Consider the following 22,629-nt stretch of genomic DNA (forward strand, 5'->3'; position numbering starts at 1 on the left):
ACACCCTAATCCTGGCTCCAACTAACATAATGAACACAAAGAAAATTGTCGTCCATACACTTCTGTGACCCAACAACAGCCAGTCCCCAAATATGGTGATCTAATTTTTGCTGCAAAAAATGTTTGAAGTATAAGAAATAAAACTGCTGAACTACATATCTGGATCACCCAGCTTAAGCCTGATGTTCTTGCTGTAAATGAAACTTGGCTTAAAACCAGCATAAATGGCTCCAACGTTATACCTCCTGGCTATAATATCATCCATGATGACAGTATAAAGAGGAAAGGTGGTGGTATTGCTTTAAAATTTCCCAATACCTACCACATTTCCCATTACAGCAAAGCAATATCAAAATTCAGTTCAGCAGAGCTTCTTATTGCTTTCCTCAAAATAAAACAATTACAAACAAATATGTATTGCTGTCCTTTATATCCTTCCTGGCAACAAGACAGTTATACTGGAAGATATCCTACACAGCATATCTTTAACACTTCCAGAAGAAAATATAATACTAGGTGATGTAAATGCCAATTGGTTGGACATAAAGTCAAGCTCCCCTACATCTAGCATGAATGTATATGGTTTCACATGACTAATTAATAACCCCACACATTATAACAAGACATCAAATTCTTTATTAGACGGGATCCTAATATCAGAACCTAGCAGATTCTCCATCACAGGTACAGTATCAGACTCCCTCAGTGATCATTGCCCAGTCTATACATCCAGACATCTCATGTATCCAGTTAAATAGCATATTTATAAAACAACTCGTAACCTTTCCAAGTTTAACCCAAAAATGTTCATTACTAAACTATCGTCTATTAACAAGAACTTCCTACAAATCCTCACCTTAGACAATGCTGTAATTGAATTCAGTAAAACTTTCTATATATCCTAAATAGCCTTGCACCTCCTAGTACGAAGAGACTGAAAACAAATAATGAAATTTGGGTATCCAAAATAGTAGAATGCTAATGCAGGATAGAGAAGTAACATGGAAAGAATGGCAAAAATATAAAGCACTTCAGTATCATGAAAACTTCAGAATGCTTTCCAAGCATACTAAAAAGCAAATAAATGAAAACTACACCACAATAACTTTCAGAATAATACTAAACACAAACCTAAAACAAATTTAACATCCACTAAAGAAATCTTACATTCTGGCAAAAAATTCAACCCAAATCCCTGTCGTGATAACTCACCACTTGAAACTGCAATAAAGTTCAACTCTTTCTTTAAAGATAGTGTAGCATCTTTAACTAAGGATTTATCAACATCTGATCCCATCCCTGCTCAACAGCCACATATCACCATACCCACTTTCATCTACAAACCCGTGCAAACATTCTATATAAAACCATCCTTAAACAAACATAAATTTTGCTCTTATTCAGTTGATGAACTTCCAAGTGAGTACCTAAAATAGCAGCCAAGAGCATTGTCTACCCTGTCTCAATTTTCATAAATAAGTCAGTCCATGAATCTCACATTTCCTCTCTCTGCAAAAAGTCACACATTATCCCTCTGCACAAAGGAGGAAATTCAACAGACATTTATAACTTTAAATGTAAAGCAATCTTATCTCCCTTTGCCAAACTTCTTGACAGATGTATTAAAAAACAACTGCTAGACTATCTCCTGCAAAAGAACTCTGATGCCCTACACAACAAGGCGTCTGTCCTTCCCATAGCACTAGCACTGCCCTTTTAACCTATACAGATACTGTCAATAAAGCTAGAGATAATGGAAAACTAGTCTCTTTCTTATTTCTCACCGTGCCTAAAGCCTTCGACACAGTTTGTCACAGCAAACCTCTACTTCAGATGTCCTCATAGGTCTCTCTCAGCCCACCCTTCTGTGGTTTAAACGCTACCTGTCCAATAAGTATCACTGAGTAGGATGGCATTCCATACTCTCTCCTTACCTCCCAGTCACCACTGGTGCACCACAAGTCTCTATCCTTTGTCCCCTCCTCCTTTACATTTTCACCAGCACTCTTCCTACTTTCACACAACAGGCCAGCCTAATACAATATGCAGATGAGTCTACTCTCATTTATATATCTGACAACAAGGTATAACTCCAAAATATTACTCAGGAAGATTTATCAGCCACTGAAATATGGTTTTGTAAGTCGCAACTCATGCTTAACCCAAAAAAGACCAAACTACTATGTTTTCCCCTCAATCTCTCTCTCATGAAAAAAGTTCTTTCTCTTGACAATACAACCATTGAAGTCACTTCTCATAGCAAACTATTAGTGGTTATAGTGGATGATAATCTTGCATTCAATCTGCATATACAAAACTGCGTAAGAATAACTCACCAAAAACTAGGAATAGTTTACAGAGCTAATAACTTTCTCAGCAGTGCAACTAAAACCACACTTGCCACTACTTATCTTCTCCCTGCTCTTCTTTATGGTTACCAAGACATGCATCTAGAGCCTTTCTCCCCAGGCCAACACTGAAAATTGGCTTTGTTCCAAGGCAGACTTTCCCATTTAGCAAATGTTAAATAAATAAAAAAAATAAATAAAATGGTGCTCCCATCCTTACTAACCTCCAGTCTTCACAAAAAATTAAAACTTGAACAATGCTATAACAAAGTGGCTAAATTTGCAGCACACAGACCTTTCAGAACCCACCACTGTATAACACTGAAAAGCCTAAATTGTTTATAACTGCCACCTCAACTAACATATACACAGTTTCTTACCAACAGTAAAATTATCCAGCATCCATCTGTCTGCCCAGCACTAAAACACATTCTATACAACTATGTTCCCAGTTGGTCATTATGGTCCAGTGACCAAAAGCTCCCGTCTACAAATCTAATAAATCTGCTGGCCACTGTTCGTACTTGTACAAGGTTGCTAAGGCCTAGGACCCCTTACCTGTATCCATCAGGTCTATACCCTCCCTTCCAGCTTTCAAAACCACTCTGAAAGACTTCCTATCTAAAATCTAGCTCTGTTCTTGCTCAAAATCAGAATAAACTATATCCCTAAATATAAACAGGTGGCTTTGCATTTCTTATACTTCCTTACTCTCCCTTCTTCACTTACTTCCTTGCTTGTGTCAAATTTTCTTCCCAATATTTCTCTCTAAATATGCCATAAGCATGTTTTTCTCTCACTTCATATTGCAATTCCTTTAATTTTTCTACAAACTGTCTAAAATTATGGTTGTCATATACCTTGTACTGATTCTTAATAAAAGTGTTTATATCATGTATAATTTGTTATAATTATTTAAACTGCATATGATTTGTTTATTTTGAATACTGTAAAATTATTGTTCTTGAAATGTTTTCTAATAATGTGAAGACTTTCTTTCCAAGCCTCTGCCAAAATGGGCTTCTACCCAATCAGACTTTCCTGGTAAACAAATGTCATTAAATAAATTAATAATACATAAATAATATCCATGTGTGTCCCATTAAGGTGTATTGAGCAGTTATGTGATGGCTATTAGTCACAGATGTCAACCAGTGGAGAGCCATGAACACATTCCTACAAATGCATGAAATTCTAGTATTTTTATTTATCTGTTTATTTATTTATTTTGGATCACTGACAAGTCTTTGGAATGTGTGTACAGTGTACAAGGTAATGACAGACAATACATGCAAAACATTTACTGTAATTATTAATACTATTGTACAAGTATGTGTCTAATTTTAACACTTCATTGGAACACACTTAGAATGATAATGTTTCAATTCTAACATCATTTACATTATGGAGTATCAAAACAGCCTTACAGGGAACTGTCAGGGTCCAGATGGAGAGATAAGTCAGCAAGCAAAGGAGAGTAGTATTGCTGAAATTGAATTCATCCTCAAGTCTTGGTGAGTTCCTTCATGAGGTGGTCCCTGATTTTCATAAAATCTCACCAAGATGACACTGATATATAGACTTTCTTTATATAGCATATATCATGAACAGAGGTAAAAAAAAATAGCTAGGTGCACAAGACACAGGGTAAAAAAGTGTCCAATACTAGTAGGCACACTAGAGCCAGGACTGGAAAAAATGATAGTGTAGAATCCTCAAAATGAGGAAACATTCATACAATGGGGCCAGGCCAGGCCCAGGGGTAAAGATGGCCCCCTGTTGTAAAAGGAAGTAACAGTCCACAAAAATCACAAAAACTGATATGCCAAAGAAGAGCCATAAAAATGATAGAGTAGACTGTTGAGGATAAGAAAGAAATTATGTATTGTTATTGTTATACAAAAAGCTGACAGAAGCTTCAAATAAAAATGTGTGTTTATTAATACAGCAGATTTGTGAAAAAACAGTATATAGACCAAGAAACTTTGATCTGTTTGGAAAAAAGAACCATCTGAGGAAGTGCGAAAATATAAACAACAAAACCTAGAGATTTTCGAAAAGTATAAAAAAGAAATATGGACATAGTAAAGAAAGAGAAATTTGATATGGTGCAATATTTATGTAAAGGTGAAAAACAAACTAATTAATATAAAGAAGGCAGCCCCAAAGATATCTGAAGAGAAATACAGGCTAAGGCAATCCAGATATGGAAAATTTCACAATAAAAAAATAATATCACAAAGATGGAATGTAGAAAAGAAGATTAGTAAAGCAGAAGATAAAAAAAAAACAGAAGTTGAAGTTATGGAGTGCCTGCAAAGTGAAGAATTTGCTGTAGAAGGTCTAACACAGGTTACATCACAGTATGATGGAAGGAGTCCCCAAAGCAAGGAGAAACAAGAAGATCAAGAGACATCTGAAGAAGACATATGGGCATGGGAAAGAAACAGAGGTGTAATATGGTGTAATATCGATGCAAAGTAGAAAGCAAAACTTCAATACAAAAAGAGCAGAACCAAAGATATTTGAAGAGAAATACAGGCAAAGGAATCCAGACATGGCAAACTTCATAATACAAAAAATAAGAAGACAAAGAGGAAAAGGAGATTAGTAATGGAGGGGTTAAAGAAATAGAAAGTGAGGTTATGGAGCACCTGGGAAGTGAAGGATTCAGTGTAGAAAATCTAATTCAGAAAGCACCATGGAGCAATGGATATCCAAAGTAAGGGGAGACCAGTGGAATGGGAAGCGATTGGTCAGGTGCCATATGAAGATATTTTGGAGCCTTCCACAGGAAACCAGTATAAACATTCACCTGAAGCTGGACAGAAAGGCAAGGAACAGGAAATTTTGGAAACTCTGACACAGTCAATGTTGAGGAGTGATAGGCCAGTGGGTTCCCATATGACAGATGGCACAGGATGAAATTAAAGAGAATGTGTCACAGGAAGATGCTGTAGACCTTTCTGTAGAAAGCCCTCAGAAAATGGAAAACAAAAAATGTGCCCTCAGCGTAGAAGAAAATGAGCTAAGAGAAGAGTTGCTTGATTTAATATTGATAGATAGGGATATTAAGATCAATGAAAGAAATAGACTGCAGAAGGTCAATAAAACCCCAAAAGTCAGAAGTTTGATAAAAGAAATAAACACAGTAATTAGGACTGTCCATAGAGATCCATGCGATATAACAGAAGTAAACAGAATCTATTACTGTGCAGCTAATAACTGATAACGTTCTACCACAAGAACACAGGGTAATGAGGGAAAGGATGGGGGAAAATCGAATAACATCATGGCAGTATCAAACAGAGAAAACTATAAAGCAATTAAGACAAGAAGTGTTACTGTTAGAAGAGTATAGAAGTGGGAACAGATCAGCAAAAATACTTAGAAAGATAGACATGATAAAAGCAATGCACAGTATTAGAACGGATCGGGATCTATCATACACTATCACAAATAACAACTGAAAAATCTCAGCATAGGATCATAGGAAGTTAACAGGCTATTTGCCCTCAGGCCCTTATAAGCCTAGCCAAGAGTTTAAAACATATTTAGACAAGTCAGCACCCAAAGCCCCTGTCCAGCAGGGACACAGGAGGAATACCAGGGGAGTATTTTCTGTATCCCATCCAGTTATCCAGGTTGCACTTAAAAAAGGATAACGAGGTACTCTGCTTGACATACAGAGGGAATCTGTTCCACAGATGGGGGAGTCTCTGGGACACAAGTCTGTCCCAACAAGTTCTATTGATGTCACTGACCAGGTTGGGGTCGCACATGCGGGTTACTCAAGTGGAGTTGACTTTCCGATATGCAACAATCCCAGGCAGGGTCTGAGATTGCTTTGTATGCCAGACAGATGTCACCTCTGAGGAGTTTGTATGAAACTGAGTAGATGGACAGGGTTATTAGCCTATATATGTAGGGTAGATGTTTGAGGCCCTGGATTCTCCTGGTTAGAAACCTCTGTGGTCTCTCCAATGGCTGCATGTGCTTTGCGATGTACGTGCTAAACGGGGCATTGTACTACATAACTGGCCTTATAAGGGAAGAATACAGGGATGTTGTGACCTTCTTGCCCCTGGATGACATACCCTTACTTATGAGGTGAGCCATGTAGAAAGCTTTCCATACAACGGAAGCAACATGGTGATCAAAAGCCAGGTTGCTATCAACCTGGGTACCCAAATCCCTCATGACTGATTGTGTGCTTAGGACATTTTTATTAATGTGATAATATGTGGGGATGTCACGCTCCCCAAAGGGGATGATGATGATGATCCATTTTTCGGCATTCAGCTTGAGGCCATGTTTCTGGCACCAGTCATTTGTTTGGGTGAGACCCACTTGGAGGACATCCACATCACTTGGGGAACTGATGATCATGCCCAACTTGCAGTCATCTGCAAACTTGATCAGCCATAGCTCACTGGTTTTGGCCTGCACCTCAGAGAAGTATATCCCGAATAACAGAGGCCCCAAGACCAATCCCTGGGGTATGTTGCTCATTACAGTTCTACTGTTTGACTTGGCTTCCCCTATTTTGATTAGGTGGGTTCTATCAGTGAGCCAGCTTGTTACCCATCTGGTAACATATGAACTGATGCCTAGTTGAGGGAGTTTATCTATTATGCCCAAGTGGAGAATAGTGTAAAAAGCTTTGTCCAGGTCAAGGTAGGCGGTGTGCACCATTTTCCCCTCATCTATGGCTTTGATGACTGTCTGAAAGAAGTCGACCAGATTTAACAAACATGACCTCCCCTTGACAAAACCAAACTGTGTGGGATCGAGTGTTTGGAGGTTGCCAATGTCCCTCTTAATGAGGTCCATGATAATCTGTTCCATGGCCTCCCATATCAGGATAGTTAGACTGATGGGTCTATAATTTCCTGGATTGGTGGATGCTCCACCTTTGTGAAAAAGGATGACAGTGTCTGTCCTCCACTCGGCTGGGTCAAAGCTGGTACTCAGGCTTTGGTTGAATAGGGTGCCTAATGGTGCTGCAAGTTCATGCCTGAGTTCATGTAGGATGCACCCTGGGATGTTATCATGTCCCATGGAGGCTGTATTTTTTGCCTTTGAGAGGGCAGTGATGGCCTGTTTCCTAGAGATAAGGGGAGGGGGTGCAGGGACTGGAGATGTCCTGATTTGCTGATGGGGGTCAAAGGAGTGAAGTTTTTGGTGAGTCTGTCAGCTAGTATGTTGTCTATTTCTACAGCATTTATGTATGCGGTGTCCTTGACCCTCAGTTCTCAACAGATCTGGGTGCTTCCTTTGAGATTGAGGACATATGTGAAGAAGGCCTTATGATTGTCTCTAGAAGATGCGGCCAATTTGCACTCAAAGTTGGCTTTAGAGGATTTCACTAGTGCTCTTATTTGCTTGTTCAGACTAAGGAGAGACTTCTTCCAATTGGGCACCTGCTCCTTCTTGGTTCTGGACAACAAATGTTTTCCTTTAGTTATATAGTTTATTTATTGCAGATGTCTACCAGACAGGTCTACCCTTCCTTGTGGTGGATGATTTTGTCCTGTCAAGTATTCCTGATTCCATGCATCTATATAAGTGCTTGTATAGTACTTTAGTGTAGATTTGGACATTGGTGCCAGTTCCTGCAAAGGGGGAGGGGGCTGCAAAGCTATTTATACCATCCCTCAGGAGGTTGTAATCAGCTTTGGAGAAGTTTTTTGTTTTACTCTAGCTAGAGGGGGGGGGGTCAGGTGAGATGCTGGCTTCAAAAGTGACTGCTTTATGGTTAGATCTTACCAGGGAGGATGATACTGTAGGGGTGCTGCAGTGTTTACTCGTGTTGGTTAATACCAAATCCAAGATATTATCACCTCTTGTGGGGGTATCAACTAGCTGTTCCAAGGCATTTGCAATGATAAAATTGAGGCATCTCTGGCCATTTGTGTTCTGGCATAAGTCATTTTTTCCATTCTATGGTTGGGTAGTTAAAGTCGCCCTGGATCAGGGTAAAGGGTTGAATCTTGATAGATTCAAACTGGTCCAGATAGGTGGAGTGGGCATCTTGAGTCATATCTGGGGGCCTGTAGCTAACTATGATTTAAATAGGGGTTTTGTCAATGGTTGATTCACCTGGAGTGTTTCCTGTGCCTGACCAGCATGGAGGTGTGTGTGTCTTTAACATATCTTGAAACTCTGCCTCCTATGGCTTTGCTGCCCACAGTTTGGGGTCTGAATGTATGATGGGATGAGTAACCAGGTAAAGCTTGTGTGCTCTCCGCAGCTTTGAACCATGTTTCTGTGACTGCACAAATGTCAACATCTTTCAGGGTTAAGAATGCCTGCAATGAGTGCAATTTCATGTTTAGACTCCTAGCGTTTAGCAGCATGACCTTTAATTTGTGGTTTGTTGAAATTTTTATGTTGGATGTATCAACCTTATGACTTTTTCTAAAAATGGCACTCTTTTCATATAGTCCAGGGAGGTACTTCTCAAGTCATTCACCCCAACATGGATTATGACAAAGTCATAACAGTACCTGTGCATGTGTGATATGGCAGATTCTGGTACCTGACAGACAACTAACCATGAGTTTCTCCTTATCCAGCCTGGTGAGAAGCACATCTGTGTGTCTCACAATGGACTGTCCTATGACTAATATGTTGGGTTTATGGTTAGGCCTTAGTGGTTGTGAGACACAGGTGTGTGGGGTCTATATTAGATCAGCGAATGCTTAAAAAAGCGAATGCTGATTGATCAACCTTATGTAAGCAAAAGCTTACAATCTCAAACTGTCAGATCAGTGATTTCTTTTCCTAGGGAAAAAACACATACACACAACACAAGCACACCAAACAAACAGAAATCCACACATATACACCTAAAATCTGACACCTAACCCTAAACTACACTATGCACACACCACTAACTATCCACTTACCTTAACCCAAACCCTAACCCTAAGGTCCGTCACTATCACACACTCACCTCACCCACTCCCTAACCCTAACTCACCTAAACCCACCCTAACCCTCATGTCCACACAATCACACACATATCTTACCCGCGCCCTAACCCTAACTCACCTAACCCACCCTAACACTCACATCCACACAATCACACAATTACCTGAATCCGACCTGTAACTTTCCAAAACAGCACTGAAAATACCGAAGCAACAAAAACGGACAACCAAATTCTTTCCCTAGGAAAAAATTTGGGTTTCCGTTGCTTCAATATTTTGAACATTCACTTAAATAAGATTGATCAATCAGCGTTCATTTGTTTAAGCATTCGCTGATCTAATATAGACCCGGTGTGTGGACAATGCGAGGTATGTGGTGTGGAGGGTTGTGGAGTTCACATGTGTTTTTGCCTCTTAGGTGTCCTTTGTTTGGGTTTGTTTTTGTTGAGTACATCTGCATATGTAGATGTGTGTTGTGTAGTTGTATGGTGTTTGATGTGTAGTGATTGTGTTGATAACCTTCTCAGTGCCAGATATACTGGCTTTTGAGGGAGAGAGCATAGACTCTAGGTTCTTAATGTAATTGCATCTCTCACAAATTGCGCTCCTAGGTAGTAGTAGTAGATGGTTGTCCATGTACATGACACAGTTGCTACCCTGTCTCAGGATGCCCATATCAACTAGGCTGGCAGGAGAAACCATAGGAAATTGTCCATACATATTTGTCAGAATTTGAGGGAGAGAGGCCAAGGAGAGCTAAGGGTAGGCCTAAAGCCCAAGTGCTTAAAACCAAAACTAAGAGGCTTAGAATAACACTTACAATTTAAACAGGCTAAGATCAGATTGTAAAGGATTTCTGCATTTAGTTAAAAACTGTTACTCTGGCAGTTTGGTGGATAGGACTAAAGCTCCGACTTGTTAATGAACTGTTTCCTATGGCAGGGTTGCAGGGCATGAATCTTTTCACCTCTGTTTACCTACAGAGTAACACTGAGCAAGTTACTTAACCAGACAGTGCTTTGAAGCATTTGGGAATTTAGATTAAGCTCCTTAATTATCTCCTAGACTGCATTCACTTGTTGTCATCTTTTGGAAACATCTCCTATTGCAAAGCTGATCTTGTTCAAGAAATGTTATGGCAATATCACAAGCACATTTTTAGTACAATTCAATTCTTCAAGGGCAACAGATATTGCATTTGTAGGTGAAGCATTGAAATGCAACATTGTTTGCTATGAGCAATCTCTGCATTAGTAATAGTTTTCTTTAATATAGATTTATTCAAATGACATTTACTTTTGCAGAGATTGTGCATATTGACTTAGCATATGTTTTCAGATGGTTAATATTTATTATGCCCTCATAAAATACTCTTCTCTTTAAACTGTGCTGCACCTGACTGGATGTTATAGTATGAGGCTAGTGATTTTTAAATTAAATTCAAATCTCTATAATAATTGTAAAAGTAAAGGAGAAAGTAGCAGGCATACTAATAGGTTTGAACAGTGTTTATGGTTATTGAGGAGGGATAGCCAAGTTGTAGGACACTAGAATGTTTCCGATGGGGGGTTCATTTCCCTGCCTATGGACCCATGTGACCATGATCAGGCTCTTCATACAAGACAGACGGGGATGGTGATGGACACAAAGTTGACAGACACAATTGCTGGAGATAGGTATGGGACTTTGGAGATGCATCCCTGAACAGCATCAATTCAGTGGGAATTTCTTCTTCACCCTCTGAAATATCACTACTGTCTTCTGCCTCAGACAACTTTCAGTGATGGATGCTGCATTGATTTGTCTGTTCAATTGCAAGATGATGCAGGTATCGAGACCCTTCTCCAAGATTTCCCACACCAGCCCTGACAGCTCTTGTCAGGTGACATAGTCAACACTTCCACTGGCACAACTTTTGGTGGGTACCAGTGCATCAGTCCCCAGAGCAGAGCTACCTGATGCAAGTGGTAGTAGTGCAGGAGCTGTGGAGGCAATGCTGACATGTTGTGACTCAGAAGTGCTAGGTACTTGTGTTGCATATGGTGACACTGCCATACCCACCTGGAAAGATGGTGGTATGAGTCCCTATGTCCAGTGTAGCTCCCTGTGCTGGTGGTCATTTCACAGCACAAATTATAATCCAAATGCCATTAAAGAAAAAGAGGAAGAGAGATTTGGTGGGGGAGGAGACAGCATAGAAAATTCTCATAAATGTTCTGTATTTGTAATATAGTCTAGTCCATACGTATTCTAAAATATCTATGTAGATATGTCACATCCACATATGAATGTGAAGCCATACATGTGTGAAAGTTAACCATAATCCCTCACTATTAAACACATAATGCAAATAGTGTGCCCATTGTGTATCTACTTTATGCATTACAACTCATAAAATGAAGAAATGAGTAAAATGTTATTCTAAGTTCACAACTGTGCAATAATAAATATTAACTAATAATAACTAAATGCTGTTGTTTGGATTTGGATCCACTAACATGTGTTTACTAAAGCATTGGCTATTTCACTGTTGCAAGAGCTATTCACGCAAGTATGTCTGAGTTGCATATATGAAGTATGCATTCTCATGTATTACTGTGTCAAGCAATTATGGGCTGATGCATAGATAATTGGTCAAATGTTTTTACAATCAATGCAATTATGGCCTGGCTATTGGTCATACATGAGCCACACTTACCCTTTTCTATTTGATGTATTACAGTCTTTCCTGCTTTACCTCTTTATTTCCATCAGTCTCTTCAAAAGCTATACAGAATAAACAACAAAAGAAAACAAAACAATTAACACACATTTGTGTTTGGAAACTATGCTGTTGTATTGCCAAGTAATGGGCCACTATAATTACTCAACTGAGGGGTGCTGTGGGTCTGATAATGTTCCTTCCATTGGCAAAGGAGATCCTGGTTGCACCTTTTCAAGTCCTTATAATGGGGATGGCATTGTTCACACGTGCTTGTGTTGACAGATGCACTGGTTATAGCCTTAACAAAGCTATTCCAAGCCTCCGCCTTGTACTGTGATTTTGTATAGTTATACTGCAGCAGCCTTTGGCTATAACATTTAATTAGGAGTCCAAAAAGATTACTGGACTCCTAACAAAATATCTGTGCTGTAAATGGAGCATTACTCTCAGACCTGTCTGTAATGTTTTCTCAAAGATATCATGACAAATGCCAGGGAAATGGCACTCAAGTCCTATATCAAGAAAAATGCCAGGGAATCGGCATCCAAGTCATATCTCACATGTACCCACTTATACATAATGACAGACTAGTTAAACAATTGCATTTATGTGATAAAAGGCACAGAAGTGGAAAATAATTAAACGTGGCTATGATTTCTTTAATCAAAAAATACTAAACACTGCAAAATTAAAAATCATAAAAAATAGCATAAAGCCAGTGAAGCAACTTTAATAAACACTTTAAAATATTTAGTATGCACTTTCAGCCACACAGTGAATTTCCTCAGACTGAATAAAGAAGAATAAAAACATGTTATATAACACCATCAAATAAATCACATGATTCATTGGATGTAATGGACGAATACCTTAATGCTTTACCTCCTTCCTTTTCAAATACTCAGCAAAGTCTTCCTTAGTATTTAAACCAAGGGGGTACCAAGCATCTAATTCCACTTGACGTTTACATTCCATCCGACCTATTTCATCTTCTGCATCTAACTTTTAGTCATACCTTTCTATTTGGTCTAAAAACAAGAAATTTTAAAGCTACCTTACATATACTAGTTTTAAAGTGCTTGCTTAAAGCATTGTTATCTTTTTGGGCTGCAATAGCATACTTATGTTTGTAAATCCTTTTATATAGTTCTCTAGTTTTCCATCTTATATAAAAAGAGTTGCAAGACATGCACTTAGCCAAATATACCACAAATCTAGATTTGCAGGTGTATTTTTTAATTATAATAGTTCTATTATTATTATACTTCTCAACACCTGTATAAAGATAATCCCAGAAACTGCAATTATGACATTTAAACATCTGTAATTTGGTATTAACACTCTTTCACAAACTCAATCTTGAATGAAAATAATTCTTGAAACTTTTCTCTCTTTTTTGAACAAAAACTGGAGCCTCACCTACTTCCTTCAATAAATCTGGATTTCTACTTAAAATCTTATAATTATTTTTCACAATTTTTTTTATGGCCCTAGCATCTACACTATTAGTAACCTGCATAGACGTACTGCAATTTCTGTTAGCAGGTTTCAGATATTGCTTCCTATCAAGATATCTTAAGTCATATACATTCCTCCAACTTGCTTTCACTACTTTGGCTGGATAATCTCTATTTTAAACTTCCCACATACAACTGCACCTTCATCTTTAAAATCCTTGTCAATTTTTGTTAACATACTAGCCTGCCTTTACTGTCCTTTAACAATGTTAACTTTAGTACTTTTAGGGTGCATACTAGTTAATCCAAATAAGAATTATTCTGTGCCTCTTTTTTATATATCTTAGTAAGAAGCCTGCCATTTTCTTTAAAAACAGTAACATTTAAATATGTGATACTTTCTTTGCCATATTCTCAAGTAAATTTTAAAAACAAACTTACATTATTTATGTAATTATAAAATTCTTCTAAACTTTCGATGCTTCTTTTCCCAACTAAAAACACATTTATCTATAAAATGCTTATACATTAAAACTTGGCTAGAAAAAATACTATTTAAAATATGCTTTTTTTTCCAAACCATAGATAAAACATTCGTATGGCTTGGGGCCATAGCAGCCCCCATTGCTACTCCATTAATTTGGTGAAATAACTTGTTATTATACTCAAAATACTTATAAGTTAAAATTATATCTACAGCTTCCATAATTAACTTAACAGTATCATCAGAAAGAAAGCTTAGAATCAGTTAGTTCCAATCTGACAATATCCATACCCTATTATTCAGAATTTCTGTATATAACAACTTAATATCCAATGTAATTAAAAAATCAGTTTCACAAACCACATTTTCTAACTTTTGCAAAACATCAAAAGTATCTTTTTATAAAAGAGCCGTTCAGTTTCAACTACCTTTCGAAGGCTTGTCTACACAAATTGCCAGCCCCTAAGTTTTACTCCTGTTACTAGCAGCTATTGGCGTAAGTGGGGGATCTTCCAAATTCTTATGTATCTTGGGAAGGCTGAAACTCCTACTCATTTTCGGATTTTCAACTCTGAAAAACTTCATAATATGTCGAGTTATCCACCCACTGATAAACCAACCTTCTATAACGAAATCTGTAAAGGCATAAGCTTTTTTCATTTCAGAAAATGAAAAAGGCTTATAATAGTTCCTAAGAGTCCATTCATTTTTACAATAATAATATTCTCTATCAAAATCACCCAAGGCATTGCCTTTATTTGCTTTGCTAATGATAATACTGTTATTGTTCACTTAGCTGTAAAAAACATTTTTCTCTTCTGTAGATATATTAAAGTATTTATCCACAGGCTTCTTATTAAACATATCAATTAATTGCATTTCAGTCACAGTCGCAAAAAGCTCCAATTCAGTCTTTAAGGGAGGGTTATATGTGCTTGGTATTAAAAATCACTATACAAATCCCCATCTGATTTATATAGCACCCTTAAATTCAAATTATGAACAGCATCTCTAAAACAATTTATAGTACCATATTTCTCAGCCTTTTTAACAGGAACAAAATTCCATTAGCTGCTCAATACACTGCAAGCAGTATCTTCCAGAAATAAAGATAAGACCACTATTTTGAGACTATAATCAAAAGTACCTTTCATTTTCTCCATTGCTGGTGTCACCCCTTTCAGTTTGCTTTCCTCTGCCCTTGCCACATTTGAATCTGGGCTGCTACCTCTGTTTAGAATCTGTTTACAGCCCCTCTTTGCTGGTATACATGAACAGGTTCTAAATCCTTAGTGTTCTCACGGTCATTACTAGCAACACCCAAACTGCTTCTACCACTGGAAACATCATTTGTCTGCTGCTCTGACTCATTGGCAGCCTTTCTCTTTACTAACTTTTCAGATCTCCATACTTTCTGGGAACTTCCATCGTCCATGGAGATATTATTTTATTTATTTATTTATTTATTTAAAGTTTGTTTGCCAAGATGGTCCATTGGGCCGAATGAGCCCGTTTTCAAAAGTGTCCTGGGGAGAAAAGCTCCATAGATACAATGTCAAATATACAAGTGAGAATAATGTAAAATACAATAAAATAACATAACAGTTTGTTAAAGTGTCAGAGTAGTACTTACAAGCACAGGAAAATGTAAATGCCACAGGAAAACACAGAAGAGCTAATGCAACCTAACATATCAGTTTACAATTTTGTTAGATTTCTATGTTCACTAGTAAAGGAAAAGAAAAAGTGTTAAGTAGGGTTGTAGTTAGTAGGTGTGTACAGGAGAATATTTACATAAGGGGTTAACTACAAATGTATGTTCTCATGGGAGGGAAGAGTTGTAGACTGAGGGGTCAGTAGTAGCTGGAGATGTTATGCTGGATGGGTATGGGAGCATTCCCAGAGAGATGATAGATGTGAGTGTAAGAGAGATTTAAAGATAGGAAGGCTGCTGGTACTGCGGATATGAGGTGGGAGGGAGTTCCAGAGGCAGGCTAGGGAAAAGGAAAGTAAGAGTTTGCCTGCTGGACGGGCTGGTTTGTGGAGTTCAACTAGGTTCTGAGTGCTAGTTCTAAGGGGTCTGTTTGGATGGTGCATGGTGAAGGTTGAGGAGAGTGAGAGGCAAAGTGAGGGCTTGAAAATGAGCTTATGAGCATGAGTTAGTTGAGTATAGGTGAGGTAGTTAGGGAGCTCAAGCCAGTTTAGTTTGTGGAGGGCAGTACAGTAATGGGAGGAGGATTTGTGGCCGGAGGTGAATTTAGCGATTTTGTTGTAGCAGGAAGAGAGTTTTGTTTTAATAGCAGATTTAAGGCTGATTAGGAGTGGGGCACCATAAAGGAGAGAGGGGATGAGGTATGTGGTAGATAGGAGAAATCTAGTAGATGGAGAGAGGAAGCGGATATGCCGGTAGAACATATCAAGTTTGTGATGTGTTTTTTTAATGTTTATTTGTATATGGGACTCAAATGTAAGCTGATTATCAATGAGAGCTCCTAGCAGTTTGGCTTTGGCGACAATTTCTAGGGATGAGTTATTTTGACTGGTTATGAGGAAAGAACTTATGTCGATAGTTATGCTTTTGGATGGGGTAAATAACATGAGTTTGGTTTTTGATGGATTGAGAGCTACGTGGTTATCATGCATCCATTTTTCAATGGTTGAGAAGGCATCTTGAGTTAGTTTTATAAGGGAGGGAATGGAGTTTGCTGCACAGATAATAGTAGAATCATCTGCATATTGGACTATTTTAGCATTTGGGATATTATGGTGGAAGTCACTGATGAAGATGTTGAACAGTAGGGGACCTAATATGGAGCCTTGGGGTACACCAGTGACAGTGCTGAGGTAAGAGGGGGTAGATTTCTTCCATTTGACAGATTGTTGTCTGTTGGAACGGTAACTGGAAAACCAGTTGATGCAAGAGTGTGAAAGATGTAGGTTACAGAGTTTAGTCAGTAGGAGGGAATGGGAGATAGTATCGAGGGCCTTAGAAAGGTCCAGGAGGAGAGTGGAGACAATATAGTTAGAGTCTCTAGCTTTATTTACAGTTTCAAGGAAGGAGAGTAGAGCAGTAGAAGTGCTGTGTCTGGGTCTAAATCCGTGTTGTGTTGGGGATAGTAGGTGGTTCTTGGTGAGGTATAGTAAGAGTTGTATGTGGATACATTTTTCTATTAGTTTAGAGATGGGGGATAGGATGGCAATAGGTCTAAAGTTGGAGATGGTATTGTCATTACCTCCCTTGTGGAGGGGAATAATGTAGGCTTTTTTCCAGATTTGGGGTACATAACCTTCTTGGATTGACCGGTTTATGAATATACAAATGGGGAAGGCGATGGCTTCAGAAGCTATCTTTAGGAAGAAGGAAGGGATATTATCGGGGGCATTAAAGCAGGGTTTTCATTTAAGAAGAAGTTTTTTTATAGTAGATATGGGTATGGGTTTGGGGGAGAAGAGAGGGAGGTTGGAAGTGGAGGAGCCCAGGGAGGAAGGGGTAGTAGGAGCTGTAGCTGGATGAGGGGAGTTATTAGTAAATGATGATGTTAATTTAGATATGGAATCAATGAAGAAGTTTTAAATTGGAAGGCAAGGTCGGTGTCAGAAATATTTTGATCGGGTTGTGGGTTTTCCTTTTTGCCAGGGATGAAGAGGGATGAGATACTATTCCAGAATTTTTTTGGGTTAGTCTTGTGATTATTTTGGAGGGTGATATAATAGGATTTGCGGTCAGAGTAGATACGTTTCTTAACTCTGTTGTGGAGTATTTTGTATTCGTTCAGGGTGGCTGGGGTTTTGTGCTTGTAGTAGTTTTTCAGGGCTTTATCACGAAGGCGCATGGCAGCTATGGTATCTTTTGTTAACCATGGGATAGTTTTGCTCCTGATTCTTTTTGTTCTTAGGGGGCTAAAGTGTCGAGCAGGTTTAGGAATGATGTGTTAAAATAGGTGACAGCTTCGTCTAGTGGTAGTGTATTTAGGGGACTCCACTTAAATTCTTTAAGTAAGTCAGAGAAGGTGTTGGGGTTGAAGTGTTTAAAGGACCGTACAGTGATGGTGGTATGTGCCAGCTGTAGTGAAGGAGAATGACGGTGAGCAAAGGTAGGAAAGTGGTCACTAAGAGGGTCACGGAGTGTACCACTACTTGAGATAAGGTGTGCATGTGATACTAGGATCCAGTCTAGGGTGCTTCCACAGGAATGGTCCTTAGATAGTCTGGTTATTGAATCTATTAACTGGTGAAATTTGTAAAGGTTTATATTTAGGGGATTAGTTGGGCATTGGATGGAGGACCAGTTAATGTTAACGTCACCTAGGATGACAGCCTCATTATTAATGTTGGTGGAGAGCCAAGAGAGAATGTCTTTGAGAATTGGTATGTTATCACCAGGAGAAATATAGAGGGAGACTAAGCATATTGTTTTATGCTTGTTCAGGTGGAGTAGGGCTAGCAGTAATTTGGCATTGGCAAAATGGGGGACTGGTTTAGTATAAGAAGTAACTGAAAAGGAAGAAGAGTAGAGTAGAGCTACACCACCTCCTTTTTTGTGGGTTCTGTCTTTCCTGATAATATTATAGTTGGGGGGAACTATTTCTGAATCTTTTATGGAGGGTCGTAGCCATGTTTCGGATAATGACAGTATGTCAGGATTGTGATGGAGAAGCCAGGCATGGAGGTCAGGGATTTTGTTACATATACTTTGAGCATTTAGAGATGTGAAGGTGAGGGTATTTGTAGATGAAGGTGTGTTGGAGGGGGTTATTGAGGAGTTGGTGGAAGAGGGTCCAGGGTTAGGCTATACGTCACCTGACAGTAGTGTGGAGATAACTTGGTGAAGATGACAAGAGAGGTAATTAGAGAGGTTAGTGTATAGTTTTAGGGATGTATGTTTTGTAAGAGTATCTCTTCTGGTAATCTCAGTACTGCACTTTATTTCTGCCTCAGCCAATTGTGAGTTGCCATAGACCTGGGACACACTCCCTTCATAATCGGAGCAGTCTCTGTTAAATTTATTTAACTTTCTTTTTTTTAGTACATCACTTTCTTTAATTACCCTGCCTTCAACAAAGCAGACTTTCATATCAAAATTGTCACTCATGGTGTTTTCCTTTAAAGCAAAAAAGGCACCACTTTTTTTTTTTATTCATACTATCCATTTTAGATTTATTTAGCTTAACCAACATCTAAACATACTGAAGTCCGACTTTCTGGTTAAGCTCAATCAACTGATCTAAAAATTATTTGGGTAGTCATTAGCCACAGGAAGGAAGGAAGTACATGAGGCAACAGTTTTTTGTTCAAAAAAAAGATGGAAAAGTTTCAAGAATTATTTTAAATTCAAGAATTATTTTCAATCAAGATTATGTTTGTGAAAGAGTGTTGATACCAAAATAGGCATACTTAAATGTTATAATTGCAGTTTCTGTGATTATCTTTATACAGGTGTGGAGGAGTTTAATATTAATAATAGAACTATTACATTTAAAAAAAAGGATATACCTGTAAATCAAGATCTGTGGTGTAGTTGGCTAAGTGCATGTCTTGCAACTCTTTTTTATATTGGATGGAAAACTAGAGAACTATATAAAAGGATTTATGAACATAAGTATGCTATTACAGCTCAAAAAGATAACAATGCTTTAAGCAAGCACTTTAAAACTAATAAATGCCAGGTAGATTTAAAATATCTTGTTTTAGACCAAATAGAAAGGTATGATTTAAAGTTAGTTGTAGAAGATGAATTTGGTTGGATGGAATATAAATGGCAAGTGGAATTAGATGCTTGTTACCCCCTGGTTTAAATAATGAGGAATACTGTGTTGAGTGTTTGAAAAGGGAAGGGTTAAAGCATTAAGCAATTAGTCTATTACATCCAATGAATCATGTGATTTAATTGATGCTGTTATATAAGGCATGTTTTTATCTGCTTTATTCGGACTGAGGAAGTTCACTGTGTGGACAAAAGTGCTTACTTATATGTTAAAGTGTTTATTAAAGTTGCTTCCCTGGCTTTATGCTGTTTTTTATTATGGTTTCTTTAATGTACACTTTAAGTGAGAAACATAGCAGTAAGACTTGGTTATCTGTGCGAATCAGTATCTGTAAAAATGCTCCACAACAATTCCAGCAACTGCTGGTTAATGTTAATATCTCAGTGAAATTTCAAATTATATTTCTCACATCAGGGCATGTTCTCATTGAAGATTGATTGCATTTATAACATAAATATTGTCACAAACAAATATGATATGAAAATGTCCATGATGTTGTCGTCATTCCATGTAGTCCTTATGTAAATTTTGTTTAAGTACTACACAGTACCTTGGTGGCACATAAAATGTTAAAACCTGTGATAGCACCTTGGAATCGAGTACAGGACAAAATGGAACCTGAATCTTTTAATTCTCTGCATAAACTGTCAATGCCACAAGAGAACCAACATTCCAAGGGTGTAAGGTGAGGTATGCATTTTTTAAAACCTCAGATATAGACTAGACATAGACCTACTTTTGCTATCCCTGTAACTTCTGAACTTTTGAGGTGTTTCTTTGTTGGAGGAATATTTTGAAACACATATGTGTTCCCGTGGAAGAGTTTTTGCCATAAGATATGAAGTGCCAGTTGCCTACAGTTATTCCTGCATATTAACATTGCTCTATGCCAACTGTCACACACACAATAAAAACAGTTTTAGAATTGCTGAATTTGCACAATGACATGTTGCATTTATTGACACGATAACGCATTCACGATATAACACATATTGAGGAAGGGGTCATACAGAGTTTACAGGAAATAATTTTCTACACAGCATATATCAGTGCAATGTTCACAAGGTATAATGAAAACGAAATCCCACTAAAGCAATAGTCAGACATACTTTTAAAGATCTGTTGTCATGCTCATCACATTTCCTGTAATCCTTTATCTTTCTAATTTTCCTACCTCATACTTTTGCCAAAGTGCTATGTTTAACCTGATACTCATAGAAGTCTAGTCCTACTATAATCATTTGTTTGTGTATTGCAGGAGACACAGAACACATTCATCTTGATTAGCAGCAATAATACACAATTGTGTTATAACATTCACCTTTTAAATTGCTTGTGTAGTTCTTCAGTGTCAAGTGCAGCAAAAATATGTTTTATGGCCCATAAAGGTAAACTATCGTGAATGAGGATTAAAACTCTGCAGATCCTGTGTTTTTTTTGTTTTTTTTTTTAGAGAAAATGCGTCATTAACATGTTCAGTCATTGAAAAAGTTACATGACAGATGTATTGTCTACATCTTTGCAAATATGAAATTAAACTGTAAATTTATGCCATGGGATGAACTGTCATTTAGTAAAGGCTATAGGTGATGTGCCTCAATACTTAATGCCAACTGTCACACAAAGGATGAAGCAAAAAAATGGAAAATGTATGTATAAATCAGTGTGCTGATTTCTCAACTTGTTGGTGCTATACAGGTTAAATTCTGACAGCAATGATCTCTAATTTAATAGAGATAATACCTTGTCTAGATCTGAACCCTGCATCTATAGCATTGTCATGAAGCACTGACATGATTAACAGTTTTTGCCAACTAAATATATGATGAACAGAAAGTTAAGCACATGTGGTCAGCATAGTATTTCTGACTTTACATTGGGACAGCAATATACCCATTGTAGATCAATAGGTGTGAATATACCTTTAAGAAGCTATCCAAGGGCTTGCACAAGTGTATAAATACTGAACACGTGTGAGCCTGACTGCCATTTTATACCTAGCTGTTGAGATGTAAGCATGTATGCATGTAAGCTCTGTTTGTTAACTAGTTCATTCATATTTAATGATGCTGCTATCCATCCTGATGTGGTGGTATGTATTAAAGCATCAGAACAAAACCCCAAGCCTTCTTGTTTTATGTATTAGAGACAAATTAGTGACATAGTGTCAGAAATGGGATGCCTAAAGGACATGGTGCCAGAAGCGACATATCTAAAAGGTCATGAAGTCAGTTAAAGCATACCAAAGGAGCATGGAGTCAGAAATGGCTTGGCTAGAACAATTTAAGGAACTTGTTTAAATGCTGATATAATACACAGGAGTAGATCATTCCCAAAATGTACAAACTTTGCAAAACAGGTCAGAAATGAATTTTGTGTATTAAGACTTGCTCAATACTATTTCTTTTTGTATAATATGAAATGGGGTATATAGAACATTCTAAATAATTTTCATATAAACCGATATGTATGGTATTGATAAAATATTCAAATTACTATGAAAAATGTTTGAAATAAAGTCCAACTTGCATAAAACAAATAAAATAAAGGGAAACGACCGCATTTTCACAAAGCATATGTATTTTTGTATTAAGCAAACATATCCGAGTTATCACAAGTGTATAAAGTATTCTTATGTTTGTGCAGTGTTACAGTAAAGCTAGTTTGCAGAATAGAGCCACTACAGAGCATATTTTGCAAAATAAATTATTTTGAAGAGTTTATTGTGCATTTGAATGTTGTTACAAGCTCACAGCACAGTTTGCACGTAATTACAAGAGCCATATTTTCAGTTTGTTTGTGTGTACTTTGTGGGCATAGCTGATGGATTTCAGAAACCATGTCCACTTGTGTTTGACAGTAATACTGCTGAGAAACAGTGTGTTTGAGCAAGAGTATGACATTTTCATACAGGCTGCATTTTCTGATAAAGGTGA

Source organism: Protopterus annectens, chromosome 4.part0 (assembly GCF_019279795.1).
Source record: "Protopterus annectens isolate FY-2018-M chromosome 4.part0, PAN1.0, whole genome shotgun sequence".
In the NCBI taxonomy this organism is placed as follows: Eukaryota; Metazoa; Chordata; order Ceratodontiformes; family Protopteridae; genus Protopterus; species Protopterus annectens.